Below are 16953 nucleotides of genomic sequence, written 5' to 3' on the forward strand. Positions count from 1 at the left end.
AAGCAACAACAAATATAACATTGTAATACAATTATAAACAATAAACGAATAACAATATGAAATGGTTGTAAATAATAATACAACCATTAAATAACAAAAAAATAAAATGGTAACAGTCAATAGTAGAAATGTTATAAATATAATAGTCTAAACATGTAAAATGAACTTATAACTAAATAACGGTCATCTTCTCCTTTATATCAGTACTACAACCACCATCATCACTACTAAATGAAACTATAACTAACTTATAACTAAATAACGGTCATCTTCTCCTTTATATCAGTACTACAACCACCATCATCACTACTAAATGAAACTATAACTAACTTATAACTAAATAACGGTCATCTTCTCCTTTATATCAGTACTACAACCACCATCATCATTACTAAATGAAACTATAACTAAATAACGGTCATCTTCTCCTTTATATCAGTACTACAACCACCATCATCATTACTAAATGAAACTATAACTAAATAACGGTCATCTTCTCCTTTATATCAGTACTACAACCACCATCATCACTACTAAATGAAACTATAACTAAATAAGGTCATCTTCTCCTTTATATCAGTACTACAACCACCATCATCACTACTAAATGAAACTATAACTAACTTATAACTAAATAACGGTCATCTTCTCCTTTATATCAGTACTACAACCACCATCATCACTACTAAATGAAACTATAACTAAATAACGGTCATCTTCTCCTTTATATCAGTACTACAACCACCATCATCATTACTAAATGAAACTATAACTAAATAACAGTCATCTTCTCCTTTATACAACCACCATCATCATTACTACTACCACCATCATCATTACTAAATGAAACTATAACTAAATAACGGTCATCTTCTCCTTTATATCAGTACTACAACCACCATCATCATTACTAAATGAAACTATAACTAAATAACGGTCATCTTCTCCTTTATATCAGTACTACAACCACCATCATCATTACTAAATGAAACTATAACTAAATAACGGTCATCTTCTCCTTTATATCAGTACTACAACCACCATCATCACTACTAAATGAAACTATAACTAACTATAACTAAATAACGGTCATCTTCTCCTTTATATCAGTACTACAACCACCATCATCATTACTAAATGAAACTATAACTAAATAACGGTCATCTTCTCCTTTATATCAGTACTACAACCACCATCATCATTACTACTACCACCATCATCATTACTAAATGAAACTATAACTAAATAACGGTCATCTTCTCCTTTATATCAGTACTACAACCACCATCATCATTACTAAATGACACTATAACTAAATAACGGTCATCTTCTCCTTTATATCAGTACTACAACCACCATCATCATTACTACAACCACCATCATCACTACTAACTGAAACTATAACTAAATAACGGTCATCTTCTCCTTTATATCAGTACTACAACCACCATCATCAGTACTAAATGAAACTATAACTAAATAACGGTCATCTTCTCCTTTATATCAGTACTACAACCACCATCATCACTACTAAATGAAACTATAACTAAATAACGGTCATCTTCTCCTTTATATCAGTACTACAACCACCATCATCATTACTAAATGAAACTATAACTAAATAACGGTCATCTTCTCCTTTATATCAGTACTACAACCACCATCATCACTACTAAATGAAACTATAACTAAATAACGGTCATCTTCTCCTTTATATCAGTACTACAACCACCATCATCATTACTAAATGAAACTATAACTAACTTATAACTAAATAACGGTCATCTTCTCCTTCATATCAGTACTACAACCACCATCATCATTACTAAATGAAACTATAACTAAATAACGGTCATCTTCTCCTTTATATCAGTACTACAACCACCATCATCATTACTAACTGAAACTATAACTAAATAACGGTCATCTTCTCCTTTATATCAGTACTACAACCACCATCATCATTACTAAATGAAACTATAACTAAATAACGGTCATCTTCTCCTTTATATCAGTACTACAACCACCATCATCACTACTACTACCACCATCATCATCATTACTACTACAACCACCATCATCAGTACTAAATGAAACTATAACTAACTTATAACTAAATAACGGTCATCTTCTCCTGTATATCAGTACTACAACCACCATCATCACTACTACTACCACCATCATCACTACTAAATGAAACTATAACTAAATAACGGTCATCTTCTCCTTTATATCAGTACTACAACCACCATCATCATTACTAAATGAAACTATAACTAAATAACGGTCATCTTCTCCTTTATATCAGTACTACAACCACCATCATCATTACTAAATGAAACTATAACTAACTTATAACTAAATAACGGTCATCTTCTCCTTCATATCAGTACTACAACCACCATCATCATTACTAAATGAAACTATAACTAAATAACGGTCATCTTCTCCTTTATATCAGTACTACAACCACCATCATCATTACTAACTGAAACTATAACTAAATAACGGTCATCTTCTCCTTTATATCAGTACTACAACCACCATCATCATTACTAACTGAAACTATAACTAAATAACGGTCATCTTCTCCTTTATATCAGTACTACAACCACCATCATCATTACTAAATGAAACTATAACTAAATAACGGTCATCTTCTCCTTTATATCAGTACTACAACCACCATGATCATTACTAAATGAAACTATAACTAAATAACGGTCATCTTCTCCTTTATATCAGTACTACAACCACCATCATCACTACTACTACCACCATCATCATCATTACTACTACAACCACCATCATCAGTACTAAATGAAACTATAACTAACTTATAACTAAATAACGGTCATCTTCTCCTGTATATCAGTACTACAACCACCATCATCACTACTACAACCACCATCATCACTACTAAATGAAACTATAACTAAATAACGGTCATCTTCTCCTTTATATCAGTACTACAACCACCATCATCACTACTAAATGAAACTATAACTAAATAACGGTCATCTTCTCCTTTATATCAGTACTACAACCACCATCATCACTACTAAATGAAACTATAACTAAATAACGGTCATCTTCTCCTTTATATCAGTACTACAACCACCATCATCATTACTAAATGAAACTATAACTAACTTATAACTAAATAACGGTCATCTTCTCCTTTATATCAGTACTACAACCACCATCATCATTACTAAATGAAACTATAACTAAATAACGGTCATCTTCTCCTTTATATCAGTACTACAACCACCATCATCACTACTAAATGAAACTATAACTAAATAACGGTCATCTTCTCCTTTATATCAGTACTACAACCACCATCATCATTACTAAATGAAACTATAACTAAATAACGGTCATCTTCTCCTTTATATCAGTACTACAACCACCATCATCATTACTACAACCACCATCATCACTACTAAATGAAACTATAACTAAATAACGGTCATCTTCTCCTTTATATCAGTACTACAACCACCATCATCAGTACTAAATGAAACTATAACTAAATAACGGTCATCTTCTCCTTTATACAACCACCATCATCATTACTACAACCACCATCATCAATACTAAATGAAACTATAACTAAATAACGGTCATCTTCTCCTGTATATCAGTACTACAACCACCATCATCATTACTAAATGAAACTATAACTAACTTATAACTAAATAACGGTCATCTTCTCCTGTATATCAGTACTACAACCACCATCATCACTACTAAATGAAACTATAACTAAATAACGGTCATCTTCTCCTTTATATCAGTACTACAACCACCATCACCATTACTACTACCACCATCATCACTACTAAATGAAACTATAACTAAATAACGGTCATCTTCTCCTGTATATCAGTACTACAACCACCATCATCACTACTACTACCACCATCATCACTACTAAATGAAACTATAACTAAATAACGGTCATCTTCTCCTGTATATCAGTACTACAACCACCATCATCAGTACTAAATGAAACTATAACTAACAATAACTAAATAACGGTCATCTTCTCCTTTATATCAGTACTACAACCACCATCATCATTACTACTACCACCATCATCACTACTAACTGAAACTATAACTAAATAACGGTCATCTTCTCCTGTATATCAGTACTACAACCACCATCATCAGTACTAAATGAAATTATAACTAACTATAACTAAATAACGGTCATCTTCTCCTTTATATCAGTACTACAACCACCATCATCAATACTAAATGAAACTATAACTAAATAAGGTCATCTTCTCCTTTATATCAGTACTACAACCACCATCATCACTACTAAATGAAACTATAACTAAATAACGGTCATCTTCTCCTTTATATCAGTACTACAACTACCATCATCATTACTAAATGAAACTATAACTAAATAACGGTCATCTTCTCCTTTATATCAGTACTACAACCACCATCATCATTACTACTACCACCATCATCACTACTAAATGAAACTATAACTAAATAACGGTCATCTTCTCCTGTATATCAGTACTACAACCACCATCATCACTACTACTACCACCACCATCATCACTACTAAATGAAACTATAACTAAATAACGGTCATCTTCTCCTTTATATCAGTACTACAACCACCATCATCATTACTAAATGAAACTATAACTAACTTATAACTAAATAACGGTCATCTTCTCCTTCATATCAGTACTACAACCACCATCATCACTACTAAATGAAACTATAACTAAATAACGGTCATCTTCTCCTTTATATCAGTACTACAACCACCATCATCACTACTAAATGAAACTATAACTAAATAACGGTCATCTTCTCCTGTATATCAGTACTACAACTACCATCATCATTACTAAATGAAACTATAACTAACTTATAACTAAATAACGGTCATCTTCTCCTTTATATCAGTACTACAACCACCATCATCACTACTAAATGAAACTATAACTAAATAACGGTCATCTTCTCCTTTATATCAGTACTACAACCACCATCATCATTACTAAATGAAACTATAACTAACTTATAACTAAATAACGGTCATCTTCTCCTTTATATCAGTACTACAACCACCATCATCACTACTAAATGAAACTATAACTAAATAACGGTCATCTTCTCCTTTATATCAGTACTACAACCACCATCATCATTACTAAATGAAACTATAACTAACTTATAACTAAATAACGGTCATCTTCTCCTTTATATCAGTACTACAACCACCATCATCATTACTAAATGAAACTATAACTAACTTATAACTAAATAACGGTCATCTTCTCCTGTATATCAGTACTACAACCACCATCATCACTACTACTACCACCATCATCATCATTACTACTACAACCACCATCATCAGTACTAAATGAAACTATAACTAACTTATAACTAAATAACGGTCATCTTCTCCTTTATATCAGTACTACAACCACCATCATCATTACTAAATGAAACTATAACTAAATAACGGTCATCTTCTCCTTTATATCAGTACTACAACCACCATCATCACTACTAAATGAAACTATAACTAAATAACGGTCATCTTCTCCTTTATATCAGTACTACAACCACCATCATCATTACTAAATGAAACTATAACTAACTTATAACTAAATAACGGTCATCTTCTCCTGTATATCAGTACTACAACCACCATCATCACTACTAAATGAAACTATAACTAAATAACGGTCATCTTCTCCTTTATATCAGTACTACAACCACCATCACCATTACTAAATGAAACTATAACTAAATAACGGTCATCTTCTCCTTTATATCAGTACTACAACCACCATCATCACTACTAAATGAAACTATAACTAACTATAACTAAATAACGGTCATCTTCTCCTTTATATCAGTACTACAACCACCATCATCATTACTACTACCACCATCATCACTACTAACTGAAACTATAACTAAATAACGGTCATCTTCTCCTGTATATCAGTACTACAACCACCATCATCAGTACTAAATGAAATTATAACTAACTATAACTAAATAACGGTCATCTTCTCCTTTATATCAGTACTACAACCACCATCATCAATACTAAATGAAACTATAACTAAATAAGGTCATCTTCTCCTTTATATCAGTACTACAACCACCATCATCATTACTACTACCACCATCATCAATACTAAATGAAACTATAACTAACTTATAACTAAATAACGGTCATCTTCTCCTTCATATCAGTACTACAACCACCATCATCACTACTACTACCACCATCATCACTACTAAATGAAACTATAACTAACTTATAACTAAATAACGGTCATCTTCTCCTTTATATCAGTACTACAACCACCATCATCACTACTAAATGAAACTATAACTAAATAACGGTCATCTTCTCCTTTATATCAGTACTACAACCACCATCATCATTACTAAATGAAACTATAACTAAATAACGGTCATCTTCTCCTTTATATCAGTACTACAACCACCATCATCACTACTAAATGAAACTATAACTAAATAACGGTCATCTTCTCCTTTATATCAGTACTACAACTACCATCATCATTACTAAATGAAACTATAACTAAATAACGGTCATCTTCTCCTTTATATCAGTACTACAACCACCATCATCACTACTAAATGAAACTATAACTAACTTATAACTAAATAACGGTCATCTTCTCCTGTATATCAGTACTACAACCACCATCACCATTACTACTACCACCATCATCACTACTAAATGAAACTATAACTAAATAACGGTCATCTTCTCCTTTATATCAGTACTACAACCACCATCATCATTACTAAATGAAACTATAACTAACAATAACTAAATAACGGTCATCTTCTCCTGTATATCAGTACTACAACCACCATCATCATTACTAAATGAAACTATAACTAAATAACGGTCATCTTCTCCTGTATATCAGTACTACAACCACCATCATCAGTACTAAATGAAACTATAACTAACAATAACTAAATAACGGTCATCTTCTCCTTTATATCAGTACTACAACCACCATCATCATTACTACTACCACCATCATCACTACTAAATGAAACTATAACTAAATAACGGTCATCTTCTCCTTTATATCAGTACTACAACCACCATCATCATTACTAAATGAAACTATAACTAAATAACGGTCATCTTCTCCTGTATATCAGTACTACAACCACCATCACCATTACTACTACCACCATCATCACTACTAAATGAAACTATAACTAAATAACGGTCATCTTCTCCTGTATATCAGTACTACAACCACCATCATCAGTACTAAATGAAACTATAACTAACAATAACTAAATAACGGTCATCTTCTCCTTTATATCAGTACTACAACCACCATCATCATTACTACTACCACCATCATCACTACTAAATGAAACTATAACTAAATAACGGTCATCTTCTCCTGTATATCAGTACTACAACCACCATCATCAGTACTAAATGAAATTATAACTAACTATAACTAAATAACGGTCATCTTCTCCTTTATATCAGTACTACAACCACCATCATCAATACTAAATGAAACTATAACTAAATAACGGTCATCTTCTCCTTTATATCAGTACTACAACCACCATCATCACTACTAAATGAAACTATAACTAAATAACGGTCATCTTCTCCTTTATATCAGTACTACAACCACCATCATCATTACTAAATGAAACTATAACTAAATAACGGTCATCTTCTCCTTTATATCAGTACTACAACCACCATCATCATTACTAAATGAAACTATAACTAACTTATAACTAAATAACGGTCATCTTCTCCTGTATATCAGTACTACAACCACCATCATCACTACTAAATGAAACTATAACTAAATAACGGTCATCTTCTCCTTTATATCAGTACTACAACCACCATCACCATTACTAAATGAAACTATATCTAACTTATAACTAAATAACGGTCATCTTCTCCTTTATATCAGTACTACAACCACCATCATCACTACTAAATGAAACTATAACTAAATAACGGTCATCTTCTCCTGTATATCAGTACTACAACCACCATCATCAGTACTAAATGAAACTATAACTAACAATAACTAAATAACGGTCATCTTCTCCTTTATATCAGTACTACAACCACCATCATCATTACTACTACCACCATCATCACTACTAACTGAAACTATAACTAAATAACGGTCATCTTCTCCTGTATATCAGTACTACAACCACCATCATCAGTACTAAATGAAATTATAACTAACTATAACTAAATAACGGTCATCTTCTCCTTTATATCAGTACTACAACCACCATCATCAATACTAAATGAAACTATAACTAAATAAGGTCATCTTCTCCTTTATATCAGTACTACAACCACCATCATCACTACTAAATGAAACTATAACTAAATAACGGTCATCTTCTCCTTTATATCAGTACTACAACCACCATCATCATTACTAAATGAAACTATAACTAACTTATAACTAAATAACGGTCATCTTCTCCTTCATATCAGTACTACAACCACCATCATCACTACTAAATGAAACTATAACTAAATAACGGTCATCTTCTCCTTTATATCAGTACTACAACCACCATCATCACTACTAAATGAAACTATAACTAAATAACGGTCATCTTCTCCTTTATATCAGTACTACAACCACCATCATCATTACTAAATGAAACTATAACTAAATAACGGTCATCTTCTCCTTTATATCAGTACTACAACCACCATCATCAGTACTAAATGAAACTATAACTAAATAACGGTCATCTTCTCCTTTATATCAGTACTACAACCACCATCATCATTACTAAATGAAACTATAACTAAATAACGGTCATCTTCTCCTTTATATCAGTACTACAACCACCATCATCATTACTAAATGAAACTATAACTAAATAACGGTCATCTTCTCCTTTATATCAGTACTACAACCACCATCATCATTACTACAACCACCATCATCACTACTAAATGAAACTATAACTAAATAACGGTCATCTTCTCCTTTATATCAGTACTACAACCACCATCATCATTACTACAACCACCATCATCATTACTAAATGAAACTATAACTAAATAACGGTCATCTTCTCCTTTATATCAGTACTACAACCACCATCATCACTACTAAATGAAACTATAACTAACTTATAACTAAATAACGGTCATCTTCTCCTTCATATCAGTACTACAACCACCATCATCACTACTACTACCACCATCATCACTACTAAATGAAACTATAACTAACTTATAACTAAATAACGGTCATCTTCTCCTTTATATCAGTACTACAACCACCATCATCACTACTAAATGAAACTATAACTAAATAATGGTCATCTTCTCCTTTATATCAGTACTACAACCACCATCATCATTACTAAATGAAACTATAACTAAATAACGGTCATCTTCTCCTTTATATCAGTACTACAACCACCATCATCATTACTAAATGAAACTATAACTAAATAACGGTCATCTTCTCCTTTATATCAGTACTACAACCACCATCATCACTACTAAATGAAACTATAACTAAATAACGGTCATCTTCTCCTTTATATCAGTACTACAACCACCATCATCATTACTACAACCACCATCATCACTACTAAATGAAACTATAACTAAATAACGGTCATCTTCTCCTTTATATCATTACTACTACCACCATCATCATCATTACTACTACAACCACCATCATCACTACTAAATGAAACTATAACTAAATAACGGTCATCTTCTCCTTTATATCATTACTACTACCACCATCATCATCATTACTACTACAACCACCATCATCACTACTAAATGAAACTATAACTAACTTATAACTAAATAACGGTCATCTTCTCCTGTATATCAGTACTACAACCACCATCACCATTACTACTACCACCATCATCACTACTAAATGAAACTATAACTAAATAACGGTCATCTTCTCCTTTATATCAGTACTACAACCACCATCATCATTACTAAATGAAACTATAACTAAATAACGGTCATCTTCTCCTTTATATCAGTACTACAACCACCATCATCAGTACTAAATGAAACTATAACTAACAATAACTAAATAACGGTCATCTTCTCCTTTATATCAGTACTACAACCACCATCATCATTACTACTACCACCATCATCACTACTAAATGAAACTATAACTAAATAACGGTCATCTTCTCCTGTATATCAGTACTACAACCACCATCATCAGTACTAAATGAAATTATAACTAACTATAACTAAATAACGGTCATCTTCTCCTTTATATCAGTACTACAACCACCATCATCATTACTAAATGAAACTATAACTAAATAACGGTCATCTTCTCCTTTATATCAGTACTACAACCACCATCATCACTACTAAATGAAACTATAACTAAATAACGGTCATCTTCTCCTTTATATCAGTACTACAACCACCATCATCACTACTAAATGAAACTATAACTAAATAACGGTCATCTTCTCCTTTATATCAGTACTACAACCACCATCATCATTACTACAACCACCATCATCACTACTAAATGAAACTATAACTAAATAACGGTCATCTTCTCCTTTATATCAGTACTACAACCACCATCATCACTACTAAATGAAACTATAACTAACTATAACTAAATAACGGTCATCTTCTCCTTTATATCAGTACTACAACCACCATCATCATTACTAAATGAAACTATAACTAACTTATAACTAAATAACGGTCATCTTCTCCTGTATATCAGTACTACAACCACCATCATCATTACTACTACCACCATCATCACTACTAAATGAAACTATAACTAAATAAGGTCATCTTCTCCTGTATATCAGTACTACAACCACCATCATCAGTACTAAATGAAACTATAACTAACAATAACTAAATAACGGTCATCTTCTCCTTTATATCAGTACTACCACCACCATCATCACTACTAAATGAAACTATAACTAAATAACGGTCATCTTCTCCTTTATATCAGTACTACAACCACCATCATCACTACTACTACCACCATCATCATCATTACTACTACAACCACCATCATCACTACTAAATGAAACTATAACTAAATAACGGTCATCTTCTCCTTTATATCAGTACTACAACCACCATCATCACTACTAAATGAAACTATAACTAAATAACGGTCATCTTCTCCTTTATATCAGTACTACAACCACCATCATCATTACTAAATGAAACTATAACTAAATAACGGTCATCTTCTCCTGTATATCAGTACTACAACCACCATCATCATTACTAAATGAAACTATAACTAAATAACGGTCATCTTCTCCTTTATATCAGTACTACAACCACCATCATCATTACTAAATGAAACTATAACTAAATAACGGTCATCTTCTCCTGTATATCAGTACTACAACCACCATCATCAGTACTAAATGAAATTATAACTAACTATAACTAAATAACGGTCATCTTCTCCTTTATATCAGTACTACAACCACCATCATCAATACTAAATGAAACTATAACTAAATAAGGTCATCTTCTCCTTTATATCAGTACTACAACCACCATCATCATTACTACAACCACCATCATCACTACTAAATGAAACTATAACTAAATAACGGTCATCTTCTCCTTTATATCAGTACTACAACCACCATCATCATTACTAAATGAAACTATAACTAAATAACGGTCATCTTCTCCTGTATATCAGTACTACAACCACCATCATCAGTACTAAATGAAATTATAACTAACTATAACTAAATAACGGTCATCTTCTCCTTTATATCAGTACTACAACCACCATCATCAATACTAAATGAAACTATAACTAAATAAGGTCATCTTCTCCTTTATATCAGTACTACAACCACCATCATCACTACTAAATGAAACTATAACTAAATAACGGTCATCTTCTCCTTTATATCAGTACTACAACTACCATCATCATTACTAAATGAAACTATAACTAACTTATAACTAAATAACGGTCATCTTCTCCTGTATATCAGTACTACAACCACCATCATCATTACTACTACCACCATCATCACTACTAAATGAAACTATAACTAAATAACGGTCATCTTCTCCTGTATATCAGTACTACAACCACCATCATCAGTACTAAATGAAACTATAACTAACTATAACTAAATAACGGTCATCTTCTCCTTTATATCAGTACTACAACCACCATCATCATTACTACTACCACCATCATCACTACTAAATGAAACTATAACTAAATAACGGTCATCTTCTCCTGTATATCAGTACTACAACCACCATCATCAGTACTAAATGAAATTATAACTAACTATAACTAAATAACGGTCATCTTCTCCTTTATATCAGTACTACAACCACCATCATCAATACTAAATGAAACTATAACTAAATAAGGTCATCTTCTCCTTTATATCAGTACTACAACCACCATCATCACTACTAAATGAAACTATAACTAAATAACGGTCATCTTCTCCTTTATATCAGTACTACAACTACCATCATCATTACTAAATGAAACTATAACTAACTAACGGTCATCTTCTCCTGTATATCAGTACTACAACCACCATCATCACTACTAAATGAAACTATAACTAAATAAGGTCATCTTCTCCTGTATATCAGTACTACAACCACCATCATCACTACTAAATGAAACTATAACTAAATAACGGTCATCTTCTCCTTTATATCAGTACTACAACCACCATCATCACTACTACTACCACCATCATCATCATTACTACTACAACCACCATCATCACTACTAAATGAAACTATAACTAACTTATAACTAAATAACGGTCATCTTCTCCTTTATATCAGTACTACAACTACCATCATCATTACTAAATGAAACTATAACTAACTTATAACTAAATAACGGTCATCTTCTCCTGTATATCAGTACTACAACCACCATCATCAGTACTAAATGAAATTATAACTAACTATAACTAAATAACGGTCATCTTCTCCTTTATATCAGTACTACAACCACCATCATCAATACTAAATGAAACTATAACTAAATAACGGTCATCTTCTCCTTTATATCAGTACTACAACCACCATCATCACTACTAAATGAAACTATAACTAAATAACGGTCATCTTCTCCTTTATATCAGTACTACAACCACCATCATCACTACTAAATGAAACTATAACTAACTTATAACTAAATAACGGTCATCTTCTCCTGTATATCAGTACTACAACCACCATCACCATTACTACTACCACCATCATCACTACTAAATGAAACTATAACTAAATAACGGTCATCTTCTCCTTTATATCAGTACTACAACCACCATCATCATTACTAAATGAAACTATAACTAAATAACGGTCATCTTCTCCTGTATATCAGTACTACAACCACCATCATCAGTACTAAATGAAACTATAACTAACAATAACTAAATAACGGTCATCTTCTCCTTTATATCAGTACTACAACCACCATCATCATTACTACTACCACCATCATCACTACTAAATGAAACTATAACTAAATAACGGTCATCTTCTCCTTTATATCAGTACTACAACCACCATCATCACTACTAAATGAAACTATAACTAAATAACGGTCATCTTCTCCTTTATATCAGTACTACAACCACCATCATCATTACTAAATGAAACTATAACTAACTTATAACTAAATAACGGTCATCTTCTCCTTTATATCAGTACTACAACCACCATCATCATTACTAAATGAAACTATAACTAACTTATAACTAAATAACGGTCATCTTCTCCTGTATATCAGTACTACAACCACCATCATCACTACTACTACCACCATCATCATCATTACTACTACAACCACCATCATCAGTACTAAATGAAACTATAACTAACTTATAACTAAATAACGGTCATCTTCTCCTTTATATCAGTACTACAACCACCATCATCATTACTAAATGAAACTATAACTAAATAACGGTCATCTTCTCCTTTATATCAGTACTACAACCACCATCATCACTACTAAATGAAACTATAACTAAATAACGGTCATCTTCTCCTTTATATCAGTACTACAACCACCATCATCACTACTAAATGAAACTATAACTAAATAACGGTCATCTTCTCCTTTATATCAGTACTACAACCACCATCATCACTACTAAATGAAACTATAACTAAATAACGGTCATCTTCTCCTTTATATCAGTACTACAACCACCATCATCATTACTAAATGAAACTATAACTAACTTATAACTAAATAACGGTCATCTTCTCCTGTATATCAGTACTACAACCACCATCATCACTACTAAATGAAACTATAACTAAATAACGGTCATCTTCTCCTTTATATCAGTACTACAACCACCATCACCATTACTACTACCACCATCATCACTACTAAATGAAACTATAACTAAATAACGGTCATCTTCTCCTGTATATCAGTACTACAACCACCATCATCAGTACTAAATGAAACTATAACTAACAATAACTAAATAACGGTCATCTTCTCCTTTATATCAGTACTACAACCACCATCATCATTACTACTACCACCATCATCACTACTAACTGAAACTATAACTAAATAACGGTCATCTTCTCCTGTATATCAGTACTACAACCACCATCATCAGTACTAAATGAAATTATAACTAACTATAACTAAATAACGGTCATCTTCTCCTTTATATCAGTACTACAACCACCATCATCAATACTAAATGAAACTATAACTAAATAAGGTCATCTTCTCCTTTATATCAGTACTACAACCACCATCATCATTACTACTACCACCATCATCAATACTAAATGAAACTATAACTAACTTATAACTAAATAACGGTCATCTTCTCCTTCATATCAGTACTACAACCACCATCATCACTACTACTACCACCATCATCACTACTAAATGAAACTATAACTAACTTATAACTAAATAACGGTCATCTTCTCCTTTATATCAGTACTACAACCACCATCATCACTACTAAATGAAACTATAACTAAATAACGGTCATCTTCTCCTTTATATCAGTACTACAACCACCATCATCATTACTAAATGAAACTATAACTAAATAACGGTCATCTTCTCCTTTATATCAGTACTACAACCACCATCATCACTACTAAATGAAACTATAACTAAATAACGGTCATCTTCTCCTTTATATCAGTACTACAACTACCATCATCATTACTAAATGAAACTATAACTAAATAACGGTCATCTTCTCCTTTATATCAGTACTACAACCACCATCATCACTACTAAATGAAACTATAACTAACTTATAACTAAATAACGGTCATCTTCTCCTGTATATCAGTACTACAACCACCATCACCATTACTACTACCACCATCATCACTACTAAATGAAACTATAACTAAATAACGGTCATCTTCTCCTTTATATCAGTACTACAACCACCATCATCATTACTAAATGAAACTATAACTAACAATAACTAAATAACGGTCATCTTCTCCTGTATATCAGTACTACAACCACCATCATCATTACTAAATGAAACTATAACTAAATAACGGTCATCTTCTCCTGTATATCAGTACTACAACCACCATCATCAGTACTAAATGAAACTATAACTAACAATAACTAAATAACGGTCATCTTCTCCTTTATATCAGTACTACAACCACCATCATCATTACTACTACCACCATCATCACTACTAAATGAAACTATAACTAAATAACGGTCATCTTCTCCTTTATATCAGTACTACAACCACCATCATCAGTACTAAATGAAACTATAACTAAATAACGGTCATCTTCTCCTTTATATCATTACTACAACCACCATCATCATTACTACTACCACCATCATCACTACTAAATGAAACTATAACTAAATAACGGTCATCTTCTCCTTTATATCAGTACTACAACCACCATCATCAGTACTAAATGAAACTATAACTAAATAACGGTCATCTTCTCCTTTATATCAGTACTACAACCACCATCATCATTACTAAATGAAACTATAACTAAATAACGGTCATCTTCTCCTGTATATCAGTACTACAACCACCATCATCACTACTAAATGAAACTATAACTAAATAACGGTCATCTTCTCCTTTATATCAGTACTACAACCACCATCATCATTACTAAATGAAACTATAACTAAATAACGGTCATCTTCTCCTGTATATCAGTACTACAACCACCATCATCAGTACTAAATGAAACTATAACTAACAATAACTAAATAACGGTCATCTTCTCCTTTATATCAGTACTACAACCACCATCATCATTACTACTACCACCATCATCACTACTAAATGAAACTATAACTAAATAACGGTCATCTTCTCCTGTATATCAGTACTACAACCACCATCATCAGTACTAAATGAAATTATAACTAACTATAACTAAATAACGGTCATCTTCTCCTTTATATCAGTACTACAACCACCATCATCAATACTAAATGAAACTATAACTAAATAACGGTCATCTTCTCCTTTATATCAGTACTACAACCACCATCATCACTACTAAATGAAACTATAACTAAATAACGGTCATCTTCTCCTTTATATCAGTACTACAACCACCATCATCATTACTAAATGAAACTATAACTAAATAACGGTCATCTTCTCCTTTATATCAGTACTACAACCACCATCATCATTACTAAATGAAACTATAACTAACTTATAACTAAATAACGGTCATCTTCTCCTGTATATCAGTACTACAACCACCATCATCACTACTAAATGAAACTATAACTAAATAACGGTCATCTTCTCCTTTATATCAGTACTACAACCACCATCACCATTACTAAATGAAACTATATCTAAC

The sequence above is a fragment of the Oncorhynchus gorbuscha genome, unplaced genomic scaffold (assembly GCF_021184085.1).
Source record: "Oncorhynchus gorbuscha isolate QuinsamMale2020 ecotype Even-year unplaced genomic scaffold, OgorEven_v1.0 Un_scaffold_2168, whole genome shotgun sequence".
Lineage (NCBI taxonomy): Eukaryota > Metazoa > Chordata > Actinopteri > Salmoniformes > Salmonidae > Oncorhynchus > Oncorhynchus gorbuscha.